Consider the following 27,480-nt stretch of genomic DNA (forward strand, 5'->3'; position numbering starts at 1 on the left):
GTGGGACTTGAGCTGGTGTCGCTCATTTCCAATCACTCCACCGGCCTGGCTCCATTCCCACGGCTCTCGGCCACGCCGAGCATTTGGGCATGGGTAAGAGGTGACAAGTCTTAGAAAATCTATCTACCACCACCAGAATTACTGTGTTCCCCTGAGACAGGGGGCAAGCCTGTGACGAAATCCAGGGAGATGTGAGACCATGGACGTCTCGGGATAGGCAGTGGGTGCAGTAAAGCATGAGGGTGAGTTCTTGAGGCGGCACTCGTTAGCTTGTCATTAGCGTTTTCATTCGAACCTATCGCTGTTTTCTTTTCTCCTCTCCTCTCTCTCGCTCCAGTTTGTCACAAGTTCATCAAACAACTGCAGAAAGAATATTTCATCAAGCACGGTGAGTAATGGCTTCTCCTGCTATTGTTATTTGCACCTCTTGCCACATGTACAGTTTATCTATCTCTGTCGCTGATGAGGGATTCACATGTGATTAATGCAGGGAAATAGTTAGGCTGACAGAGAAGATTTCAGAATTAGAGACACGCATCCAAACTTTAATTGAGGACAGTAAGAATGTTAGGGCTCTAGATACGGCTTTGGATGCGTCTAGCTCAGGGATTCCTATACATTGTTCGGTTCCGGAAACAGAGCCCCAGCTGCAGGGCAACTGGGTGACGGTGAGGCAGCATAGTCGTGGGTCAAAACATTGCTCTTCTGTTCCGATCAAAACATTAAACAGGTTCTCCCCACTCAGTGATGCACCCACTGAGAAACCTGATGAATGTGCTCTAGTTATTGGTGATTCTATTGTACGGAACGTGAATATAGAGACACCAGCCACCATAGTCAAATGTTTACCGGGAGCCAGAGCGCCTGACATCTTGGCAAATTTAAAAGTGCTGGCTAATGCTAAACGTAAATACAGTAAGATTGTTATTCATGTCGGCACTAATGATGTACGACTTCGCCAGTCGGAAATCACTAAAAATAACATTAAAGAGGTGTGTGAACTTGCAAGCACGATGTCAGACACTGTAATATGCTCTGGTCCCCTCCCTGCTTACCGTGGTGATGAGATGCATAGCAGATTGTCATCACTCAATGGCTGGATGTCTAAGTGGTGCCCACAGAATAACATAGGTTTCATAGACAATTGGACGAGCTTTTGGGGCAGACCTGACCTGTTGAAAAGAGATGGTCCTCATCCCTCCTGGGGCGGCGCCACTTTTCTCTCTAGAAATATGGCAAATAGTCTTAGTGTTTATACTTGAATAACTGGGGCCCAGGTCAGGAAGCAGACAGACTGGCTAAACCGACCGTCTGCTAGCTGCCTCCCGTCACAGAGGTCAGTTAATTCTCAGCACATAGAGACATTTTCACCTAGATATCACACTATAGAGACTGTGTCTGTTCCCCGAACTAGAAAATACAAAAAGCGTCCAAACCAAGTTAAGATTAACAATTTAATTGAGGTTCAACAAATAAAAAACAGAAGCAATATGGATAAACAAATGATAAAGCTTGGCTTATTGAATATCAGATCCCTTTCTACGAAAACACTTTTTGTAAATAATATGATCACTGATCATAATATAGATGTACTCTGTTTGACAGAAACCTGGCTAAAACCTGATGATTACATTATTTTAAATGAGTCCACCCCCCAAGATTACTGTTATAAACATGAGCCGCATCTAAAAGGCAAAGGGGGAGGTGTTGCTTCAATTTATAACAACGTTTTCAGGATTTCTCAGAGGGCAGGCTTCAAGTATAACTCGTTTGAAGTAATGGTGCTTCATATAACATTATCCAGAGAAACAAATGTTAATGATAAATCCCCTGTTATGTTTGTACTGGCTACTGTATACAGGCCACCAGGGCACCATACAGACTTTATTAAAGAGTTTGGTGATTTTACATCCGAGTTAGTTCTGGCTGCAGATAAAGTTTTAATAGTTGGTGATTTTAATATCCACATTGATAATGAAAAAGATGCATTGGGATCAGCATTTATAGACATTCTGAACTCTATTGGTGTTAGACAACACGTTTCAGGACCTACTCATTGTTGAAATCATACTCTAGATTTAATACTGTCACATGGAATTGATGTTGATAGTGTTGAAATTATTCAGCCAAATGATGATATCTCAGATCATTATTTAGTTCTGTGCAAACTTCATATAGCCAAAATTGTAAATTCTACTTCTTGTTACAAGTATGGAAGAACCATCACTTCTACCATAAAAGACTGCTTTTTAAGTTATCTTCCTGATGTATCCAAATTCCTTAGCATATCCAAAACCTCAGAAAAACTTGATGATGTAACAGAAACTATGGACTCTCTCTTTTTTAGCACTTTAAATAAAGTTGCTCCTTTACGCTTAAGGAAGGTTAAGGAAAACAGTTTGACACCATGGTATAATGAGCATACTTGCACCCTAAAGAGAGCAGCCCGAAAAATGGAGCGCAGCTGGAGGAAAACCAAACTATAGGTATTTCGTATTGCTTGGCGGGAAAGTAACCTATCCTACAGAAAAGAATTAAAAACTGCTAGATCCGATTACTTTTCTTCTCTTTTAGAAGAAAACAAACATAACCCCAGGTATTTATTCAATACAGTGGCTAAACTAACGAAAAATAAAGCCTCAACAAGTTTTGAGTTTTCCCAACACCACAGCAATGACTTTATGAACTACTTTACTTCTAAAATTGATACTATTAGAGATAAAATTGCAACCATTCAGCTGTCAGCTACAGTATCACATCAGACAGTGCACTATAGACCCCCTGAGGAACAGTTCCACTCATTCTCTACTATAGGAGAGGCAGATTTATTTAAACTTGTTAAATCATCTAAACCAACAACATGTATGTTAGACCCTATACCATCTAAGCTCCTAAAAGAGGTGCTTCCAGAAGTCATAGATCGTCTTCTCATAGATCGACTATTATTAATTCCTCATTGTCATTAGGATATGTCCCCAAAACCTTTAAACTGGCTGTTATTGAGCCTCTCATCAAAAAACCACAACTTGACCCCAAAGAACTAGTTAATTATAGACCCATCTCGAATCTCCCTTTTCTGTCCAAGATACTAGAATAGGTGGTATCCTCACAATTATATTCCTTCTTAGAGAAAAATGGTATATGTGAGGATTTCCAGTCAGGATTTAGACAGTATCATAGTACTGAGACTGCTCTCCTTAGAGTTACAAATGATCTGCTCTTATCATCTGATCATGGGGGTATCCCCCTATTAGTTTTATTGGATCTTAGTGCTGCGTTTGACACAATTGACTACAACATTCTTTTGCATAGACTTGAACACTTTGTTGGCATCAGTGGAAGTGCATTAGCATGGTTTAAATCGTATTTATTTGACCGCCATCAGTTCGTAGCAGTGAATGAAGATGTATCATATCGATCACAAGTGCAGTATAGAGTACCTCAAGGCTCAGTACTAGGGCCGCTACTCTTCACGCTTTATATGTTACCCTTGGGAGATATCATCAGGAAACATGGTGTTAGCTTTCACTGTTATGCTGATGATACTCAGCTCTATATTTCTTCGCGGCCCGGTGAAACACACCAATGTGAAACATAACTAATGGAATGCATTGTCGATTTAAAAAACTGGATGACGAGTAATTTCTAACTGCTAAATTCTGAAAAAACAGGTGTGTTAATTATAGGACCTAAAAACTCCGCTTGTAATAACCTAGAACACTGTCTAAGACTTGATGGTTCCTCTGTCAATTCTTCGTCATCAGTTAGGAACCTAGGTGTGCTATTTGATCGCAATCTTTCCTTAGAAAGCCACGTTTCTAGCATTTGTAAAACTGAGGAGAACTGGCCCCCCAACTGAGCCTGGTTTCTCCCAAGGTTTTTTCTCCATTCTGTCACTGATGGAGTTTCGGTTCCTTGCCGCTGTCGCCTCTGGCTTGCTTAGTTGGGGTCACTTCATCTACAGCGATATCGTTGACTTGATTGCAAATAAATGCACAGACACTATTTAACTGAACAGAGATTACATCACTGAATTCAATGATGAACTGCCTTTAACTATCATTTTGCATTATTGACACACTGTTTTCCTAATGAATGTTGTTCAGTTGCTTTGACGCAATGTATTTTGTTTAAAGAGCTATATAAAAAAAGGTGACTTGACTTGACTTGACTCCTTGTACTGGGCACACACTGGACAGGCAGAGACAAAGGCCCTAACGTCTCTCTGTAATTGGGGCCACCAAAACTTCCTCTGAACCAGCTTGCAGGTTCTAGTGGTTCCCGGGTGTCCGGATGGGAGGGATGCATGTGCCCACTGCAGGACCTCAGAGCGCATACAATTTGGGACAAAGAGATGCCCTACAGGGCCATTACCTGGACCAGGCTGTTGCTGTTGGGCTCTCGTGACTGCGGTCTCAATGTCCCACTGGATGGGGGCTATCACCCTGGATGTGGGGAGGATGGTTTCTGGGCGTAACTCCCTCTCAGGTTGTTCAAACTGCCTTGAGAGTGCATCTGGCTTGAGATTCTTGGAACCTGGGCGATAAGAGAGAATGAAGTTGAACCGATTAAAAAAAAGGGCCCAAAGGGCTTATCGTGAGTTTAACCTCTTGGCATCTCGAATGTAGGTGAGATTTTGATGGTCCGTCCAGATGAGGAATGGGTGTTTGGCACCCTCAAGCCAGTGCCTCCACTCCTCCAATGCCATCTTAATGGCCAACAGCTCCCTCCCCAATGTCATAATTTCTCTGTGTTGGAGTAAGACGGCGGGAGAAAAAGGCACATGGGTGAAGCTTATAATCACTCTTACACTTCTGTGACAAGACCGCTCCTACCCCCACATCTGAGGCATCCACCTCCAGGACAAAGGGCAGCTCTGGGTCTTGGAGAGTTAGAATGGGGGCAGATGTGAAGCGTTGTTTCAGTGTATAGAAGGCATGGTCAGCATCGCTGGTCCATATGAATGGCCTGTTAGACTTCTTTGTGAGTGAGGAGAGAGGTTCTGCAACAGAACTAAAATTTCTTATGAATCTCCTGTAGAAATTAGAGAACCCCAGAAAGCGCTGTACCTGCTTGACTGAAGTTGGTCAGGGCCAGTCCAAGACTGCTCAGATCTTGCCAGGATCCATCTGGAGTCTGCCCTTGGACACATGGAAGCCGAGAAATGAGACAGCTAGGATATGGAACTCACTCTTCTCCAGCTTAACAAAGAGCTTGTGCTTCAACAGCTGGGTCAGGACCTGTCTGACATGCTGAATGTGTTCTTGGAGGTTGCGGGAGAATATCAAAATATCATCCAAGTAAGCAAACACAAATATATTCAGCATCTCTCTAAGAACATCATGAATAAAGGCCTGAAAGACAACAGGAGCATTAACCAGCCCGAATGGCATTACCTGGTACTCGTAGTGGCCTGACGGGGTATTAAATGCAGTCTTCCATTCGTCCTCCTCCCGGATCCTGACAAGATGGTATGCATTTCAGAGGTCCAGTTTGGTAAAGATGGTGGCCCCCTGCAGGATCTCAAAGGCTGTGGTCATAAGTGGGAGGGGGTAACGATTCTTGATTGTGATGTTATTTAAGCCTTGATAATCAATACAAGGTCTGAGACTACCATCCTTTTTTCAACAAAGAAGAAACCGGCTCCTGCCGGTGATGTGGTAGGACGGATGAATCCATTATCTAGAGCTTCCTTCAGATACTTGTCCATAGCTAATCTCTCAGGGCCAGAGAGGGAAAAGAGCCTTCCACGGGGTGGGCAAGTTCCTGGCATAAGCTCAATAGCACAGTTGTATGATCTGTGGGGGGGGGGGGCAGTTTGGCAGCTTGGACTTTACTGAAGACTTCGAGGAGGTCCATGTATTCTGGGGGAACTCGGAATGGCTCGGGAGGGTAAAGAGGGGGCCTGATAGTGACTGGTTCGATCCTGGGAATAGCCATGACTTTCTACGGACGGGGCTTTGAGCCTAAAGATGGAATTGCTCTTGGGATTGCCGGACATTGATTCTTGGACAGACTTCAGCTCAGGTGGAAAGCAGAAACAGTATTTGAGAGTTGGCAGTGTGTTCCCCACTCTGTGACGACTCCTCCGGACCAGTCAATATTGGGGTTATGAGCAGTCAACCATGGGAAGCCGAGGATTATAGGGAGTTTAGAAGTATGAATGAATAAAAACTGAATCAATTACTGGTGGTTCCCTACTTTTAACTGAAGAGGTGGAGTGCACTGACTGACATGACCCGATCCCAGCGGGCTGCCATCAACTGCAGTAATGTTAAGGGGTTCTTGGAGAGTCACAGGATGAATTTCAAGACTTTGGGCCATCTTAAAGTCCATAAAACTGCCGGCGGCCCCAGAGTCTACAAAGGCACATACTTGATGGTGTTGCTGGCCCATGGTGATTGTGGCCTGGATCTTCAAACCTAAGGTTGCTTAACCTAAGAGGAGGAGATAATTTAACAGGACTGGTGGCCTCAAATAAGCTGGTCTCCTCCGCTCTAGCTGGCGTTCTCTGAGGCGATGGTCAACCCTGATAGCTACATCAATGAGGGAGTCAAGGTCAGGGGCAGGGTCTCAGAATGCCAACTCGTCTTTGAGCTCTGATGACAAAGCATGGTGGAAGGTCGCTCTTAGGGCTCTTTGATCCCATCTACTCTCAGCCGCCAGAGTGCGAAACTCTATGGCGAACTCAGCTGCGCTATGGGTACCTTGAGAGAGATTCAGCAGGCGACGATCGACATCACCTCCACTGGCTGGATGTTGGAAAACCCTCTTCATCTCCATGATGAACTGTTTATTGTTTGTGGTTAGTGGAGATTTCTGGTCCCACAAAGCTGAGGCCCATTCAAGCGCCTTACCGGTGAGGAGAGTAATGATGTAGGCCACCTTACTGCTCTCAGTAGGAAAACTACTTGGTTGTAGTTGAAAGGCCGGAGTACACTGGGTAATAAATCCTCTGCATCTCTCAGGGCTTCCATCAAACCTTTCTGGGGCTGGTAATCTTGGCTCAGAAGGAAGTGTCACCATGGACCTAGGTTGAGGATCAGTGGACTGTTGGAGTTCTTGGGGTGAAGAGGCCTGGGACTGAAGGCTCAAAATTTGGACAATCTGAGACAGAGTTTGATCATGTCGTTGAATGGTAGTGGCTTGCTCAGAGAGTGCAGCTAGGATCCGTTCCACATTGGAGGGTGGTGAAGACTCTTCCGCTGGGTTTGCTTCCATGGTTCAGTCTTGCTGTAACGAGGCTACTTTAAGCAGGGATTGAACCCGGGTCTCTGGTGCTTTAAGAGTGTGAATTTGCTCACTGAGCTACTCCCAGACTGTTAAACCCAAGAGCGGAAGAGCAAAAGAGCAAAAGAGCAAAAAAGGCCAAGGGGCTTGAATCTTCAAAAAGTAACAATAATCTTTAGTAGAGAAAACAAAGTACAAAATAAACGTAGCAAACTTAGCTACCATTAAACAAAAAAGACACGAGGGTCCAAAAATACAAGCACAATCAAACTTAGCAACTGGATACACAGGAAGCATAGGCTCAAGACTGAACACAATAGCAGGGAACAAACAGACTTATAAAGGGTCAAACACAGGTGTGAGGAATCAAAGCTGATGAGCAGAGCACTGAACATGGTACGGGGCAATGACGCCCTCTGGAGGAGCGGAGAGACCATAGGGCTAGAGTTCATAGTGCAAGAGCCATCTGCAGTTCTGGAGGGAACATGACACAGTACTCATTGAGAGTGACCCCTGCCGGCCAGGATGAATACAGCAATGCAGATACGAGCCCATTACAATACTGAACCCAAGCAATTTTGCCTGACACCAGTGCCGCTCTCAGAGTAGAGGAAACCCTGCTGAAGAAGCCTGTACCGACCCCTAGGAGAACAAAAAGAGCCAATGCGCGTGTGCACTCAAACCCTTTCAATGAACCAAAGTCTGCATGTAATACAGTCTCACTCAGTCCAGAAGTCTTTTCACAAGTGTTGACAAACTTAGGGAGTGTGTTCTTTAGGGAGGCTGTGAAAGTAATAAAAAATGTATTTGATCATTGAGGACATTGAGGTTTAGCAGGGGAGAATGTAGTCAAGTGAAGAAATTTAACAAAACTTAACGTTGAGCATAAATTGGTTGTGGGTCCTTTAAGAAACTTTGTTTGCAACACTTGCTTTGCGGCATGTATCCGCATGTATCGCATGTGCACATTTTTCAGTGTGAGCAGAGCAACATAAGCAAACTAGTGCTCGGGGTTTGGTGCCTGATTCTGGCAAGGTAAATGTACATTCTTGCAGTAGTTGTGAAAAAATTACATAAAGTGTGTATATGAGCATAGTATGCTACTCATGAATGTTTCATGGATCACATTTAAGGACGTTTATGGATGTGCATGTGTGAGCTGGATCGGGTTTGATCACGTTTTGGGACACGTGCAAAGACTGGGTATGTACAGTGAATGTTAATGAAGCTTAATTTTCCTTATTTAAAGCCAGTGTATTTTCCTGGTTGTAGTTGAATCTGTTTACATGGGAATGTTGGAATTCATGTTAGCAACAATTATGAGTGTACTTAAAACATATCATACTTTGATAAAATTATTAGAATGTATTAAAATATTGTGTTTTTTTTTGGTACTCAACATGTGTTTCATGACAACTATGGAGTTTACTGGTAGGCTAATGTGCTGTTTTCATTCTATTCAAATATTAGGCTCTACCGTATTTCATTTTCTTTTATTTTACTCCATTTAATTTCACTCAAGGGTGATTCAGAAATACTAAAATTTCCTATATCTCTACCCTGAACTTTTTGAAGTTTGAGACTATTTCTGGACTGTATTTCTCACATTTTGAAATCAGTGCTTGATCTCTTGTTTTTGTCAAACAAGCACAACAGAGACCTAAGATTTACTTTATTTTATTAATTGTTTTTCATCAGTACTTAATCCCATTGATCGCTGTCCTTCTGAGAGACAGCTGTCAGAATAAAACCCCTAAAATATATATATTTTTTGTATTGTGTGCCGTTTCCTTACAATCCATAGGCCATATTCATATCAGATAAACATAGTGTAAGTAACTAAAAAGTTCACTCTATTCTTAACCCACATGCCACTTATTAGTTGTATTTCAGGAAAGATTTGATAAATTCAAGTCCTGTAAATCTGACTGACAGGACTCTCTGAACTGCAGCGCGAACAAACCCATCTCATATTACAGATCACGATCAAGATCATTTAGAAAGGTTTTTAAATTACAAAACACTAATTTACACATATTTATGAATTGGAATATCAGATTGTTCATGACATGGTATGCAAGTTTGTGAATATAAAAAAAGGAAAAGGAAAATAAAAGCAATCCATATGTCATGCAGTGTTACTGTGGCTGCGGTGTGTCACGTGACAAGCCTGATGATTCGCCATGGAAACAGTAAGGGGAAACATTATAAAATAATGGACAACTTAAAAAAACTCACTCTGGGGGGACCACTAGAATATTTTAAACTCACCACTGAAAAGGTTAATAATCACAAACAAGCTGGATTTTATGTTTCTAAATAAAACATGGCTTGAAAACTGCAGTTGAACAGTCCTCAGTGAAACAGCCCCTCCTAACTTTACTTTCATGGAGGTGTAGCTGCTCTATTTAAAAATGTCTATCAATTCAAGCAAGTGTCATTTGGTCAGTACTTGTCTTTTGAATATATAGGGATTGTATTGAAAGGTGCTCTACACATTCTGTTTATCATTTTTTACAGGCCTCCAAAATACTCTCCAGCCTTTGTTGAAGAGTTCACTGAAAAATGCTATTGATAATTTCCTCAGAGTTTGACTGTTTTGTTATCGCAGGGGATTTTAATATTCACATAGATAATGCAGAAAACAAAACTACAAAATAAATGATTACTGCTTTAAAAACTTTTGATCTGATTTCAGCATGTGCATGAACCCACACACACAAACATGGACATATTGTAGATTTAATCATCAGTAGAGGTCTAAATGACTACAGCCCCATTGACTCCCTCTGCCAATGCATTGATGAAATTAACAGTTGGATGTGGCATTTCTTCAGTAAAACAAGGAGAAAACTGGAGTCATTGCATTTGGAAACAAAGATGAAGTTCTCAAAGTGAATACATACCTTGACTCTAGGGGTCAAACAACTAAAAATCAAGTCAGGAATCTAGGTTTGATTCTCGAGACAGACCTTAGTTTCAGTAGTCATGTCAAAGCAGTAACTAAATCAGCATACTATCATCTAAAAAACATTGCAAGAATTAGATGTTTGTTTTCAGTCAAGACAAGATCACCAGCAGGGTGGACTATTGTAATTGGCTCCTCACCGGCCTTCCCAAGAAGACCATTAGACAGCTGCAGCTCATCCAGAATGCTGCTGCCAGGATTTTGACTAGAACCAGAAAATCTGAGCACATCACATCAGTCCATCGGTCCTTACAATGGCATCCAGTTACATTTAGGATTGATTTTAAAGTACTTTTACTTGTTTATAAATCACTCAAGAGCCAAATACATCACAGATATGCTCACTGAATATAAACCTAAAAGACCAGTCAGATCACTAGGATAGAGTCAGGTAGAAATACCAAGGGTTCAGAAAAAACAAGGGGAATCTGCTTTTAGTTATTATGCCACCTGCAGTTAGAATCAGCTTCCAGAAGAAGAGATCAGGGGCCTCATGTACAAAGACTTGCGTTGAATTCATACTAAAACATTGCTTACGGTCAAAGCTGTAAATGTGCGTACGCACAAAGAAAATCAGATGTATTAATCTCTGCGTACGCAGCATTCCACATACATTTTCTTTGTACATCCCAATTAACGCGAAATTGAGCGCACATGCACGAGCACAACCCCACACCCTGTCTCCTCCCTCAATTAAATTAATTTAAATATGGTAATTAGTCTAATTTGGCAAAAGAAACCTGCTAGAACATGGCTAAAGCAAGCAAGAAACGAAATTTCACTGAAAATGAATTAGAGGTCCTACTAACAGAGGTAGAAACAAGAAAAAATATTTTATTTGGAACTTTGTCCTCTGGAATTAATAATAAAAGAAAGAAAAAAGAGTGGGAGAGTTTGTCTGATGCCGTCAACGTGGTGGGATCTGAGAGTCGCACCGTAAATGAACTGAAGAAGAAATGGTCTGACATAAAGGTGGAAGTTAAGCGGAGAACTGCTGCGCACCGACAAAGTGTGGGCAGAACAGGCGGTGGTACGGGGCAGATGAACTCGCACCCTTTGATCAGAGAGTTGCGTCTATTGTAGGAGACACGTTAATCTCTGGAATCGTATCCGTTGATGTGGGAGACTCGGATATACTACAGGACTGCCAGCAAGGTGACTAATTTAAAATTTATTTCCTTAACTTTGATACATAGCCTACCAGCCACCATTTAATTTTAAAATGCAATGTAGTAATGTACCCATTAATAAGGAACAGACTCAAATACAGTTAACATGTGCCTGTGTTTATTTGGACTTAGGAACCGCAGGAACAACAGCAGAAACGTCCACTGGCACGCACTCAGAGTCCGCACCACCCGAGCAGCCAGAGCCCATTCAGTCCAGCGTCTCCGGTGTCTCTAATGCTCCCCCCAGTGCTGAACCCCGTCCATCTGGTCGCGTCTTGACTCATGCTGTTCTGTAGTCACAGCAACAAATTGTTAGGGCCATTGAAGAAATGAACAGTCACTTAAAAAATGTCACTGACGCACTTACAGAAATAAGCCATTCATTAAAAGAATTGATAAAAAAATAAACTTTTTGTCTGAGTACCATTTATATTGTCGCAATTACACGTTGACGGGCCTGAATGGCTTGTTGATTGTGCTGCACATATACTGGTCCTGGGTCAGGGTCATCTAGCGGTGCCCCCACCTCACCAAGGTGTATGCCATGCCTGTGCGCAACATTGTGCAGCACTCCACAGGCCAGTATGATGCGGCAAACCTTGTCAGGGCGGTATAACAGCATCCCCCCGGTCCTGTCAAGGCAGCGCCACCGACTTTTCAGCTGCCCAATTGCCCGCTCCACAACTGACCGAGTGCGAGAATGGGCATCATTGTATCTGCGCTCTCGGTCAGTTTGTGGGTTGGTGAGGGGGGTTAACAGCCACGTCTTTAGTGGATAACCACTGTCTCCTGATGGGCAGTTGAATAATTACACACACAAACATTAAACTTTTAGATAGAACCATACATTTAAATGCATAACTTACCAAGTAGCCACCCATCGTGCACCCTGCCAGCTTGGAGTCTCATCCCAACCATGCTGTTTGTGAGGATAAATGAATCATGGGTTGACCCAGGCCACCTTGCCACAATATTTGTTAGGCGCATTTGTGCATCACATATAATCTGCACATTTATTGAATGAAAATGTTACCGAATCACATATGCAAATTCTTCAGATGGCGCCTTTATAGCAATATGTGTGCAGTCGATCGCTCCGATTACATTATGAAAACCGGCTATCGCTGCAAATTGCGCTTTAATGTTTGGCTGGTCACCTGCATCGTATGGGAACGTTATGTACCGGGTAGACAAGCGGATGATCCCGTCCCATACAGCTGGCATTGCACCGCTCAAACACGACTGGCTTATACCTGAGCGGTCTGCTAGTTCTCTTTGGAAAGAACCAGTTGCCAGGAAACCAAGTGTAGTAAGCACCTGTAAAGGAATGGGTAATGCGTGGCTCCTCACTGTCTCTCTTTCCAAATTCGGACCCAACTCGGCGCAGAGCTCCAAGAGTATAGCCCTTGGAAATCTGAAACGGCTGATAAGCCAGTCATCATCGTGGGCCAGAAAATCATTGTGGTCCCTAAAAACTCGTTCTCTCCGGATTCGTCCATTGAAAATGTCCTCTAATAAAGCCAACACTGCCATTGCTAGATGGGTTGTAGGCTATCAATTTGCACATGCTTTATATATGTTACTTAATTGCATAATTAATAGAATAATTTAATAAGACTCGTGTGACAATAATATGTCAAATAATTTATCAATTACAAATTATAAGCAATCTGACAGCTGGTGGTGCGATAGAACAATTCGTAGTGTAATGTTTGCCACTTCACTTTATTGCCTCTATGAGTCGCCAACGGACAAAAATCACGACAAATGTACATACGCCAGGCATGAAGTTTACGTGGAGGAACGCACATTCTTACGTTAATTTCACTGTTAGTACATCTGACTGTGAACGTGAAAGCTGGCGTACGCCGTGTTTTTGTGTGTACGCAGTGTTGATACATGAGGCCCCAGATGTGCTAAAACACTATTCACATTTAAATGCAGACTCAAAACTAATCTTTTTAGCTCTGCATTTATTGAATGAGCAATTTGTACTGTCTGACCTGATGACTCGATATTTTTTTTAATCATTTTCTATTCTTAACTGTTTAAAATTCATTTGAAACCTTTTCAAAGTTTTTAAATTCCTTGTTTTATTGTTGTGATTCTTTTTTGTCTTCTTGTTTTTTATGTAAAGCACTTTGAATTGCCATTGTGAACGAAATATGCTATATAAATAAACCTGCCTTGCCTTCCATTGCCTTGCCTAGATTATTTCAGAGTTTGGGGGCTAAATAGGAAAATTATCTGCCGCCCGCAGTTGATTTTGATATTCTAGGTATTATCAAATTGCCAGAGAACCAAAATGTAATTTATTTCTGTGATGGCAAAGCTGAATTTTCAGCATCATTACCCCACTCTTCAGTGTCACACAGTTCTTTTAGAATCATTCTAATACGCTGATATGCTGCTCAAGAAATATTTTTATTATTATTATTATCAATGTTAAAAACAGTTGTGGTGCTGAAGGCTTTTGTGGAAGCCATGATATATATATATATATTTTTTACAGTAATCTTCAATGAGTGGAAAGTTTAAAAGAACAGCATTTATTTGAATCTTTTCTAACATTTTTAGAAAACAGTCTTTTAACAGTCTCATTTTTTAAAATCAATTTAGTGCATCCTAGAGACTTTTAATATAAGTAGTAATTTCTTAAAAAAATTATAATAAGTTTACTAAATCCAAGCTTTTGAACCCACATCTGCTCTGCCACAGTCCATCTGAATGACACATATGTTATGTTATAGCTTAAGGGCTGCACTGAATTCAATCTATATTTGTTCCAGTGAATCATCTACTATAATGCAATAATTTTTTTCTCAGATCATTTCCAGAGGAAAAGTTGTGCAGTATAACACAGTTAAGTGGGGTGGTGTAAAGAGTCAGAACCTCAACATTAAAATACCCCTGACATGGTGCCATCTGCCCGGCTAGTGGTGTACTACATTCTGTATGGTGAAGAAAAAGCAGAGCTGGTGGCAGACTCCACGTGGATTGATGTGAAGGCTAAATGTGTTAACAATTTAAACGTAATGGCTTTTTTTCTCTGCCATCTGTAGTTTTGAAGTGTTTCATCAAGACATTGATGCATTGTGAAATCATGACTCATCTAAATATATTTCAGGTAGACATATCAACTCCCAACTCACAGTATGTCTACAAACCCAAAGATAAACTCCAATTAAGAGTGTCAACTAAAAGCAGAGAAGAGTCACTGGTGGCCTTTTCTGCTGTCGATACAGCCCTGTACAACCTAAAATCTAATGACAAGGATGCTCTAAAAAAGGTGCAATAGAAAATTTGTTCAAAAAGAAGTTCTATACAGTCAAATATTATAAGTTAATGATAAAAATGTTTCTCATTGTCGCAGGTGTTACAACATGTTGAGCGAAGTGACGGGTTGTGGAAGAGGCGGAGGCAAAAATAATGGTGATGTATTTGACCGTGTCGGCCTTATGTTCATCACCAATGCAAATGCCAAAACCTCTAGCACAGGTACAAGCTCTGTTTTAAGTTAATATGTGTGATTTGTTACATTTAAACATCTCACTACAGCACATATTATTTTTCTGAAACAGGCAAATGCATTCTCTCTATTTTCGTAATTAAATTATTATTTTTTTTTTGTAAAAGGGGTTTGCTCCGACTTGGTTAGGCCAAAGCGTTCAGTTGACCTGGCACAAAAGTTTGAGCAAATGGGTATGTTTGCAAGCATTTTATGTCTGAAAAACAGTATAATCTAAACCTTTTTTATCATAGCGACATCACTGAAATACAGTTATGCCCACATGTTTGTTCTATAGCCAAATCCTTTGGGGTGTACAAGGTTTGCTGCTTCTCTGGGACAAAGAGTAGCCCGCAATTCGAAACCTGTCAACATCTTTCAGAGAGATTGTCTTATCCTACGTAAGGAACATTTAAGTCCTTTTAAATTAAATCCATTTAATTTTATTCTTACATGAAATTGTCTCCAGGTTAAGTATGTAACCCTAGTTCCCTGAGGGAATGAGATAATGCTTCAAAACACTATGGAAAAGCCCCAGTGTGACCACGCTCTGAATCATATGTGTAATCAGTCCAATGGAAGAGACATCATATGCCGGTGACGTAGCAACCAGGAAGCTATAAAAGCACATGAGGTGGAACATGCATCAGCTTCTAGGAATGAAGCAAGCACTTGCAGGTATTTCCGAAATATGGCACTGAGAAGGAGCATCTCGTTCCACCTGGGAATTAGGGTTACAAACGTAACCTGGAGATGCTCCCCTTCAGGAACTCGAGCTGCGTCTAAACACTATGGGAATGAGAATGCCCATGCTGCCAGGCTTGCAAATTCTTGTCTACTGAGGAAGAGCACAGCTAGGACAAGAGAACAAATGAGCAAGGAGTGGATCGCATATCTAGTTCATAGAATCTGGCAAATGTGAGGATGGTGGATCATCTTGCAGTGTGGCAGATGTCTTCTATATGCACATCTGCTAAGGCCTTGGAAGCCATCATATCTTGGGTCGAGTTAGCCTTGTGGGGAGATCAGAGGACCCGAGGCGATAGAATAGCATCCTGATCCACTACTTAGCATAAGCTTCTCTGGCTGGAGGCCTCGGCCTCAGCGTACTGTGGAGGAAACATGTAAGAAGAGGGTAACTTCCCACTGAATGGCCACCAAGAAGGGCGTGGTAGGCTGCAATGGCTGCCACAGAGACATCTAGGGTGGAGTGGGTCAACCATACAGACAAATAGGCCTGCAGGAACTCCAGAATAGGGGTGTTGCGATATACCGGTTTTGACGATAACGGTAATATTCAAAGCAACAATTATCGATATCATGTTAATTTAGTGTGTGACAATATATTGGTATTAGCGATAATCGCAATATTTAAAATGATCAGTTCTCTTATGATAACACCACATGTAAATACTCCAGCTCCAGTACCTGGTTGAGCTCCCAGGTGGCAGTATTGCTCCTTAACGCTGACACCTGTCACACAAGAAGAAAACGCAGTACTCCAGCTACTCAGAGGAGAGCCGTTTTCATCAGAGTAAGTTGCCATTATTTTACTAGTCATATAATGGGAAATGTTATATTAACCTGTTAACAGCGGTTTTCTGTGTTCATATATTTTAGTAATGGGTGATTATTTTCATAAGTACTGCGTTTTCTTTACTCGTCTTGTTTTTGTATTTGCAATAAATACAGCCTGTGCGTAATAACACTTTATTTCTTTGTTCAAATTCATTAACAGTTACACGATTAAAACTGATCTTGAAAAACTGAGCGCAAATTAAAATGTTACTTATGCATTATTAAAATCACAAGTTGTGTTTGTAAATAGGGATGCACCGATACCAATTTTTTGGAGTACGAGTATGAGAACGAGTACGAGTACTTGCATTTCAGTACTCGCCGATACCGATACCGAGTACTTAATAAAAAAAACATGATTTCAATTTACAGGTAACAGCTTTAGTCATATAAATTTAACAAAAAACAAGGGACTAGTTTGGAATTAAGAACATTTATTTAAAATGAAAAGCATGTTGTATGCAAAATATTACAGAATAAATAATTATAAAAAAATATTAAACAGTGACAGTGCAACTCAAGTATTTTTTTCAGTTTGTTGTAAACTCTACCGCTTTGGACAACACAAGGGGCATTGATAAACATCTTTGCTATTTAGTGCACAATATTTGAATAAACTAACAACATCCACCAACATAGAACTGCGGCAGATAGTGCAACTGAGGTAGGTATTAACATCAAGTCTAAGACGACTCACTTAATGGAGCCTATTTAGAAAAAGTGAGTGGCAGGTTTTTTTTTAAGAAAAGTAGCTTTTCTGCATTATCAGCAGTCAGCCTGTTTCTGTTTTCATCTATAATGTGTGACACTGAGCTAAAAAGCCTTTCACTTTCCACACTGCTACATGGGGCTGAGAGGTATTTCTGGGCCATTTTAGCCAAAGTGGGGAACCTAATTTTGTTGACACCCCAGTACTTCAGAGGACTGTCTTCACAAGGGCTTGGAGCCTCTCCGAGGTATGTGTCGAGCTCAATGGCAGCACCTGCTGCCAGCGGCTGTGCTGCCTGGGGCTGCTCCTTAGCGATTTCTTCAAATACAGTGTCCAGACTGCTGCTAGTGCTGGCCTGGGCCTTGAGGAACAGTTTAGCAGGAGGTTCTGCAGCTTCTGCCCGACTCTCCTCTGCCTCAGCTCTGGACATCATCTGCAGCTCCTGCTTCAGGTGCAGCTTGGCCTCCGGAGCAGTGTTGTTGGAGAAGAAGCGATCTTTATACCTGAACAAAATTCATGGATGTATTAATATGTGGAAAAATAGGACAGTTTTTAGTTTAGCCTAAACCACTGTCATAAATGCCAGCCATTTGGCTTTCTGGTAGTAATAAGGGAAATATATTTCATATTATATATATAGCATACATTTGTATTTGTGTATTTTAGTTGTATTTTTTTATTGTGTATTTAGTACAAAAATATAATACAATATTTTAGATGGAAATTAATCTTACATTTAGTACTGTAGTTTATCATAATAGCACACAGACTTTACCTCGGGTCAAGTATGGTGGAGATGAAGTACAGTGGATTGGTCTCGATGTCACTGAAGCGCTTCTTGACAGCTTCCAGTAAGGTTGCTTTCATTGTCTTGACGCCGTGGTCCTCGTCTGTTTCTCTGTTTAGAAGTCTCACTAGCACAGTCACAGCTGGGATGACATCAGAGGCTAGTGCGTCGTAGCTGCTCACTTTTTTAGTTAGTTCCTCAAAGGGGGCGAGGATGGCAACAGTCTTCTCCATAAGAGCCCATTGGTGAGCGGTGAGATAGCCAGGGAGTTCATGCTCGGACACATACACCCCCAGCACTCGCTTTTGCTGAATGAGGGACTGGAGCATGTAATACGTGCTGTTCCAGCGTGTCTGTACGTCCTGCTGCAGTCTCTTTATTGGCTGGTTGAGCTGTCCCTGAATGTCCTCGAGGCGGGAGTAGGCTAAGGCGGAATGTTTAAAATGCCCAACTATTTTCCGCCCCACTGCTATAGCATCAGCTATGCTCCTCTGTGCTAATAAGCCCTCGTGAACAGCCAGTTGGAGCGTGTGCGCGACACACGGCAGACTTGGGAGCCCTGCGTCATTCATGGCTTTAATCATGTTTTTGGCATTGTCACGAAGCACAACATGTACTGATGTTTTAGGTATACCCCATGTCTGGAGCATTTCCTCAAACACATGCGCTATAGCCTGGCTGGTGTGCGAGCCGCGGAATTGTTTCGCATTTAATATGGCTTGTTGCGGCGTGAAACTCTCGTCTATCCACTGGGGGGTTAGGCTAATTAGCGACACGGGGCTAACACTGCTTGTCCAAATATCCGTGGGGAAAATAAACGCAGAGGAGGCTTGCAGTAGGCTGTGGATATGTTTTTATACGGAGTCGTGTAGTTTAGGCAGCTCTGTGTCAGTCATGTAGCGGCGGCTTGGGACATCATATCTGGGCTCCAAAACATGGAGGAGACGCAGGAATCCCACATTTTCTACCTCCGAGAGTGGCTGGTCACTCAATGCAATGTACTCGATAATTGCCTGTGTTATTTTCACAGCACGTGGATTGTCTCTGGACATTTTCTCTCGTCTTGCAAGAGTTTGCTGCAGCGTGTGTTGTTTTTGTTTAGAAGCGTGGGTAAACTCTTTGTACTCATTGTCATGTTGGGATTTTAGGTGCTTGATTAAATTACTTGTGTTAAATGCGCTACCTTTTGAGCCTCCTCTGGACAATTTCGCTGAGCACAATTTGCAGTCCGCCTTTGTTTTGTCGTCTTCATTCACTTTGAAATAGTTCCACACGGCTGACATGTTGTCTCGCCTCGCCTTCTCCCCGCTCAGAGCTGCAGCCGGGGCGGGGCCTGGGGGCGGGCACTCAGCGCCTTTGATTAACCCCTTACACGCCGCTCAAACATAGACATTTCTCAGACCGTGGTATCGGTCCCCGGTATCGGGGGACTTTTAACGAGTACGAGTACTTTAGAAAATGTGGTATCGAGGCCGATACCAGATACCGGTATCGGTATCGGTGCATCCCTATTTGTAAACATTAATGCACTGTGAACACATGAACAATGAATGACTCGATATTTATTAAAATTAAAAAAGATTAATAAATTGTGTAATAAATGTATTGTTCTTTCATGTTAGTTAATACATTAATGTTAACATTTGACATCCTATTGTAAAGTGTTACCATTAATATTTTATTCATCATACTGTTGAACTTGACAGTATTTTCTCTCTTGTTATTTCATAGGAGCTGCAAAGAAGACAGAGAAAGCCAGAGTCTTGTGCCCTGCATTTATCCCTCCTGATGGGAATCTCCCATGGAGAGCCATCAAGAAGGGAAATCAGGTCCAAGAACCATGCTCAGCCTGACCAGAATGGGGCTAATAGCAGCAGACAGACCCCGTCCCTACGCACTCTCTCCAGAACTCACGGGAGCAGAGCAATCAGTGGAAAGGCATATAGAGGAAGCCTTGTCCACCAGTGGAGCTGGATAATTCAGAGAGAACCAGAGGGGACAGTGCGATGCTTCTTGAGTCACAAACAAGTCCACCTGTGCCTGGCCAAACATTCTCCAAATCTGACATACCACCTCTGGGTAGAGCCTCCATTCCTTGGGCCTCGGCCCCTGTCTCGAAAGGTTGTCTTCTCCCTGATTGACTCCTTTCACCAAGAGCAGTTCATATCCCTTGGTGTTAAGTCTTAACCCCAGCTCTTTTGTGTGAGCAAGAACGACATCTTGATGTTGTACCACCATTTGCTCTGATTGAGCTAATATCAACTAATTGTCAATGTGGTTGAGTCTTGAAAGTGTGGGGTGAGAATGCAAGGCCAAAGGAAGAACCAGTATTGGTTTTCCCCAAAAGCCAGTTTCAGGAACTTCCTATCACAAGGAAGGATGGAGTGTGCATCTTTTAAATCGATTGTGACACAACAGTCCTCAGACTTGATGTGAGACACGACCTGTTTGAGTGCGAGCATGCTGATTTTCAGTCCTTTGACTGAGCGGTTCAAAAGATGCAGATCTAAGATAGGATGCAACCCTACAGTCTACTCTCCAGACTGACCTCTACTGCAGCGGTTTTCAACTCCAGTCCTCGTGCACCCCCCCCCCATCTGCATATTTTGTATGTTTCTATTTTCCCTCTCTTACACACCTGATTCAGATAACCAGCTTGTTACAAGAGAGCTACGTAAATTAACCGTGTTCTGATTGATATGATCCCTATACAGTGCTCACTGCTACCTATGCCCTGATCGGGGGAAATCCATTTAAGTTTACCTCTGTTTAGAACATTCATTCATGGATTTGCACTGCACAGCTGCCTGCAGCATCTTCACACACAGACGAAACTTACTAGAGAAGTGTGACATAATATACTTCTGTAAATAAAGACAATAGTCTTTAAAATAGTCAAATAGAACAATTGTCTGAAGTGATAAGAGACACATATAAAAAATGCAGAGCAGGGGGCGCGAAGACTGGAGTTGAAAACCACTGCTCTAGTGTTGTCAGAGTGGCTAGCTCTGTGCCCTGAAGTGGCGAACCAGCAGGGGACGGGCGTACTAGCTGCTCTAGAGACCTCCGTGGGGGTCGCGAGCCTCTTGGCACTTCTACGTTTCCGGGAGGTAAATAAGAGAAGCGCTCACTTGAAACCGCTGCGCCCTGGAACACTGGCAGGCTTGGCAGACCGATCTCCTGAGGGCACTGAGGAGAGGCAGGCACCGTGTAATGATCCTCAGAAGTCCTACAGGCCTTAGACATCAGAAAGTTTTAGACGAAGACTATCCAGTGAGAATAATGGTTCGCAGAACCCCCTTCCACTAGAAGCCTTCGGCCTGGGACTGCCTCTCTGACTCTAGAATCTGGGGAGTACGAGAAGTGACGCCACCGGAATAAGGAGCTGGAAAACAGTAGGTTGGGACTGTTCCCGCCCACCAGCCCCTGCTGACCCCCTCAACCTCTTCAGAGGAAGAGAGGTAAATGTGCTCTTACTTGAGAAATTCTTATCCCAACGCCCCCTGTAACTTTCCATCGTCAGATATATACTTTATTTCATTCCTCAGAATTAAATGCAATCAAACAACCGGACGAGTAAACATGGTCTGTGTAATAAGATTCATGTAAAAAATAAAAAATTGTATATCTAACTTCTCATAGTCAGGTAAATACCTAATTTAATTATTCAGAATTATATGCAACTAAACAACCAGATGAATAAACATGGTCTGGTGTTGTAAAATTCACATCAAAAACGGAAAATTGTATACTGTAATACACGCGTAGTCTCGGCAGCACGAGTCACTTGGTCACAAAAACAATATCAATCTCCTTGGAGAAAAATAGCTGCAGCAGGGAGCTATCACTCAGAGGGGGAAGAAACCACAGCGCGGGCTTCCGAACCTTGATATAGAGTGGTAGAAATAGGGAATGCGGGTTAAGATAGAAAGCCGTCTCCAACCCGATGGCCAGATCTTGGACTGATTGCACATATGATTCACAGCGTGGTCACCCTGGGGTGGGGGGGGGGGGGGGGTTCCTGAATGGGAACTTTATTTTAAAGGTCTTTTCTGAGTTTAATATTTATTATATTACTCATAATAAATGAATTTTTTTTTATAAATTAGTAAACAATTATAAATATCGACTTACTATGAAATTTTGTTCTGAAGCCTATAATTAGATATTGTTACTGTAATTAATTTAATGAGAAGATCATTTAATAACAATATAAGATAACCAACTACAGGTGCTTTTCAATAAATTAGAATGTCATGGAATTCATTTATGGAGTTCATTTATTTCAGTAATTCAACTCAAATTGTGAAACTTGTGTATTAAATAAATTCAATGCACACAGACTGAAGTAGTTTAAGCCTTTTGTTCTTTTAATTGTGATGATTTTGTCTAACATTTAACAAAAACCCACCAAATCACCCATCTCAACAAATTAGAATGCTTCTTAACAGCAATAAAATAAAATATTTTTTTTAGTACATATACTCAATACTTGGTAGTGGCTACTTTTGCTTTAATAACTGCTTCAATTCGGCATGGCATGGAGGTGACAATTTTGGCAGTGTTCGCAGGTGCTAAATCCTGCTGGAAAATGAAATCCACATCTTCAAAAAGCTGGTCAGCAGAAGTAAGCATGAAGTGCTCCAAAATTTCTTGGTAAACAGGTGCAGTGACTTTGGTTTAAAAAAACACAATGAACCAACACCAGCAGATGACATTGCACCCCAAATCATCACAGACTGTGGAAACTTAACACTGGACTTCAAGCAACTTGGGCTATGAGCTTCTCCACCCTTCCTCCAGACTCTAGGACCTTGGTTTCCAAATGAAATACAAAACTTACCATCATCTGAAAAGAGGACTTTGGACCACTTGGCAACAGTCCAGTTCTTCTTCTCCTTAGCCCAGGTGAAACTCCTCTGATGTTGTCTGTGATTCAGCAATTTTTTTGACACGTCTGTGTGCAGTAGCTCTTGATGCCTTGACCCCAGCCTCAGTCCATTCCTTGTGAAGTTCACTCAAATTCTTGAATCTATTTTGCTTGAGAGTCCTCTTAAAGCTGCGGTTCGCTTGGTTGATTGTGCATCTTTTTCATTCCCTTTTTCCTTCCACTCAACTTTCTGTTAACATGCTTGGATACAGCACTCTGTGTACAGCCAGCTTCGTCAATGAATGTTTGTGGCTTACCCTCCTTGTGAAAGGAGTCAATGATTGTCTTCTGGACTACTGTTGGGTCAGCAGTCTTCCCCATGATTTTATAGCATAGTGAACCAAACTGAGTTACCATTTTGAAGGCTCAGGAAATATTTTCAGGTGTTTTGCTTTGATTAGTTGATTGGCATGTCACCATATTCTAATTTGTTGCGATATTGAATTGGTGTTTTTCTTGTTAAATGTGATTCCAAATCATCACAATTAAAGGAACCAAAGACTTAAAATACATCAGTCTGTGTGCATTGAATTTATTTAATACATGAGTTTCACAATTTGTGCTGAATTACTGAAATGAACTTTTCCATGACATTCTAATTTATTGAGAAGCACCTGTATATATTATACTTATAGACCTGTTTGTTTACACTGTGTAAAGTTTTCCAGTGAATCATTTCATATGACATTTTATTTAATCTTTCTGAAAAAAATCTAGAACTTTTGATGCAACTCAGAAGATTCGGTGTAAGTATGTTTTCTCGAGATGTTGCATCGAAGCTGTGAAGCTCCGTAAAGAGTACATCGAAGCTGTGAAGCTCCGTAAATAGGAGGATAAAATCAAACTAAGTCGCAAAGGTATGGGTGTTTTTTTACATGCATCATTATCATAATGAACCTCTATAGTAACTTTAGATGACTAACACATGTAAAGGCAGGATCTAAATTTCTCCGCTACACAATGCAGCAATGGACTTTCTGCTGGATGCGATGCCATCTCAGCATAGGGGCTACTACTTCCCTGAGAGCTGGTTATGGGAGGAATACACAAGCAAGTAAGAAACCTTTGAACTGAACCATAATCCCTTCTGTTTCATCGATAATCTTTATATAAGAATTATGAAAAATATTCTTTACAAAATATACATTTTATTGCTTTATTTCATAGATATATCTATATACATATATTAAAAAAAACTCTGAAAACTAATTTAATCTGTTTAAGGTCTGGCTCAGTAAGCATTACCAAAATTATTCCAGACTCACTGACTACATGGGAGCTCAAAGCAGTTGGGGTATTCAGTGAGGGTGAGTTAACTAGATTATTTGTTAGCTTCACCTGGTGGCTGAAAACGGAATTATATGCATCTAAATTGATGGCTGAAATTGGTAGATAGGCTGAAATAACATGAACTATTGTGACTGATCTACTTTTTTATGAGAATTATCTACTAATTAACTACAAATTACAGTAGCGCATTAAACCTATAAATGGATAGTCCCTTCGAAAATGTAAATTCTATCATCATTTACTCAATCATTGCAAGTTTGTATGACTCCTTTCAATGAAACACACACACAGAAAACGTGTTTCTTATCCGTCACGGCATGGCGGAGGGCGCCGAGGAAAGAACAGGGTCTGGGTCCAAATGCAGGGAAGAAATACTTTTTAATAAACAGGAACAAAAAGGCCAACAAGGCAAAAACAAAACAGAACCAGATTAAACAAGGACAGAGCCATAGCAAAACACAATTAACATATAACACACCCAGAGACAGTGATGCGTGAGATGAGAATATATAGTCTGTGATAATGGGCAACAGCTGTGTGTGTGAGTGAGTGTGATTGAGTGACCAGGTGTGCGGAGTGTAGATAAATGAGTCCGGGAGCAGGGGAGAAACACAGGTGGAGCAACTAAACAATGATTAGGTAACAAGACAGGCGGGGTTAGAAAATAGAGAGGAGATAGAGCACATGGCACAAAACAAACACAACACTCACAGAAGCAGTGACAGAAAGACTGAAGACTGTGACATTATCCATATAATAAGAGTCAAACAGAACTAAAACTATTTAGTTTGAATCATTCGGGTTATCAACATTCTAATGTATATATACAGTACAGACCAAAAGTTAGGAAACATTACTATTTTTTAATGTTTTTGAAAAAAGTTTCTTTTGCTCATCAAGCCTGCATTAATTTGATCATGAATACAGAAAAAACAGTAATATTGTGAAATATTATTACAACTTAAAATAATAGTTTTCTATTTGAATATACTTAAAAAAAATAATTTATTCCTGTGATGCAAAGCTGAATTTTCAGCATCATTACAGTGTCACATCCAGTCTATCACATGATCATTTAGAAATCATTCTAATATTCTGATTTATTTTGAGTGTTGGAAACAGTTCTTCTGTCTAATATATTTGATGAATAAAAGGTTAAAAAGAACTGCATTTATTCAAAATAAAAATAAAATTCTAATAATATATTTTCATTAATATCACTTTTTATCATTTTAACACATCCTTGCTGAATAAAAGTATTGATTTTATTTTAAAAAAAGAAAGAAAAAAAATTACTGACCCCAAATTACTGACCAGTAGTGTATATTGTTATTACAAAATATTTATATTTTAAAAACATAGCTTCTTTTTTTTTTCTTTTTTTATAAAACTTTTTATTCATCAAAGTATCCTAAAAAAGTATCACATGTTCTGAAAAAATATTAAGCAGCAGAACTGTTTCCAACTTTGATAATGAATCATCATATTAAAATGATTTCTAAAGGATCATGTGATAATGATCCTAAAAATTCAGCTTTGCATCACAGGAATAAATAATAATTTAAAGTATAATAAATTTAAAAACAATTATTTTAAATTGTAATAATATATTACAATATTAAATTTTTTATGTATTTTTTATCAAATAAATGCAGGCTTGATGAGCAGAAGAAACTTCTTTCAAAAACATTAAAAATAGTAATGTTTCCAAACTTTTGGTCTGTACTGTATATACATATATATATATATATCCGTGCGTCGTGACCGCATCACCACCTCGGGTGTGCATTATTTTTCTAATAATTCAACGGCCCTTTGTCAACTATTCCACACACACACACACACACACACATATATATATATACAGTATATATATATATATATATATATACAGTATATATATATATAAATATATATTTATTTATTTTTTTCTCCACTGAAGAAAGAAAGTCATACAAGTTTAGAACAAGTGAAGAGTGAGTAAATGATGATAATCATTTTTTTAGCATGGACTATCCCTTTAAGGCTATGCTGTATCTGGTAAGTTTATAGTAAGTACATACTAGTTAAGTAAGTATCTATGACAGAACAGAATATTGTATCCCAATATTTGATCAATTGGACCTTACATTTTTACTGTGATTGAAGAACCGAAAGAATTTGAAGCCACATTTTAATTATTTCTACTTTTACTCATTATTCGACTGACAGAAGTTAAGATCCTTTAACCAAAATTGAATTAACATGCAAATTGACTTAATCTGTTTCCAAGATGTAAACAGGATGCAACCAACATGCCACATAAGTAGGTCATGTGACAACAAAATTCTGTTTATAAAGTAGCATTTCCAACTATGAATGAGCCAACTTAACCTACAATGTATTCTGGAAAACATTACCATGTATTGTGCATACAGACGTTTGTTTAAGGTGTTTTTGGTTAGAATCTAAGACTCTCCTGTTCATTTGGACAGGGATCTGTGTGTCAGAGGAGAAGATTCAGGTGTCCCAGGACATTAGTGTGGATGTGCCCTTGCCTTATTCCATGGATCGTCGAGAGCAGATTGAGCCCAGGGATTCAGTCTACAATTAGCATTTGTCAAGCAAGGTTATATACAATGTTAAATATCAACGATGGAATAATATTTTATAATGCATGTACAACGACATGAAAATTCAAAATATAAGTATTATATTTCAATGAATCTCAATGAATTAGAATGTCATGAAAAAGTTCATTTCAGTAATTCAACTCAAATTGTGAAACTTGTGTATTAAATAAATTCAGTGCATACAGACTGAAGTAGTTTAAGTCTTTGGTTCTTTTAATTGTGATCATTTTGGCTCACATTTAACAAAAACCCACCAAATCATCCACCTCAACAATTAGAATACTTCATAACAGCAATAAAATAAAAAGAATTTAGTGAACTGTTTTAGTTAACTGGCCTTCTGGAAAGTATGTTCATTTACTGTACATGTACTCAATACTTGGTAGGGGCTCCTTTTGCTTTAATAACTGCTTCAATTTGGCGTGCCATGGAGGTGACCTACACCATGGTCATTTGATCAACTTTTGGTGCTTTTGGCACTATGGGCAGGTGCCAAATCCTGCTGGAAAATGAAATCCACATCTTCAAAAAGCTGGTCAGCAGAAGGAAGCATGAAGTGCTCCAAAAAATTTTGGTAAATGAGTACAGTGACTGGTTTTCAAAAAAAAAATTTTTTCAAAATGGACCAACACCAGCAGATGACATTGCACCCCAAATCATCACAGACTGTGGAAACTTAACACTGGACTTCAAGCAACT

The 27,480-nt window shown here is 40.5% G+C and overlaps 1 pseudogene; it reads left to right on the forward strand.

Annotated features, from left to right (window-relative positions):
- Window positions 1-26,951, forward strand: part of LOC132136956 (complement C5-like) — a 54,331-nt pseudogene extending 27,380 nt beyond the window's left edge.
- The last annotated feature ends 529 nt before the right edge of the window (window positions 26,952-27,480 follow it).

This window comes from Carassius carassius, chromosome 4 (assembly GCF_963082965.1).
Source record: "Carassius carassius chromosome 4, fCarCar2.1, whole genome shotgun sequence".
Classification (NCBI taxonomy): domain Eukaryota; kingdom Metazoa; phylum Chordata; class Actinopteri; order Cypriniformes; family Cyprinidae; genus Carassius; species Carassius carassius.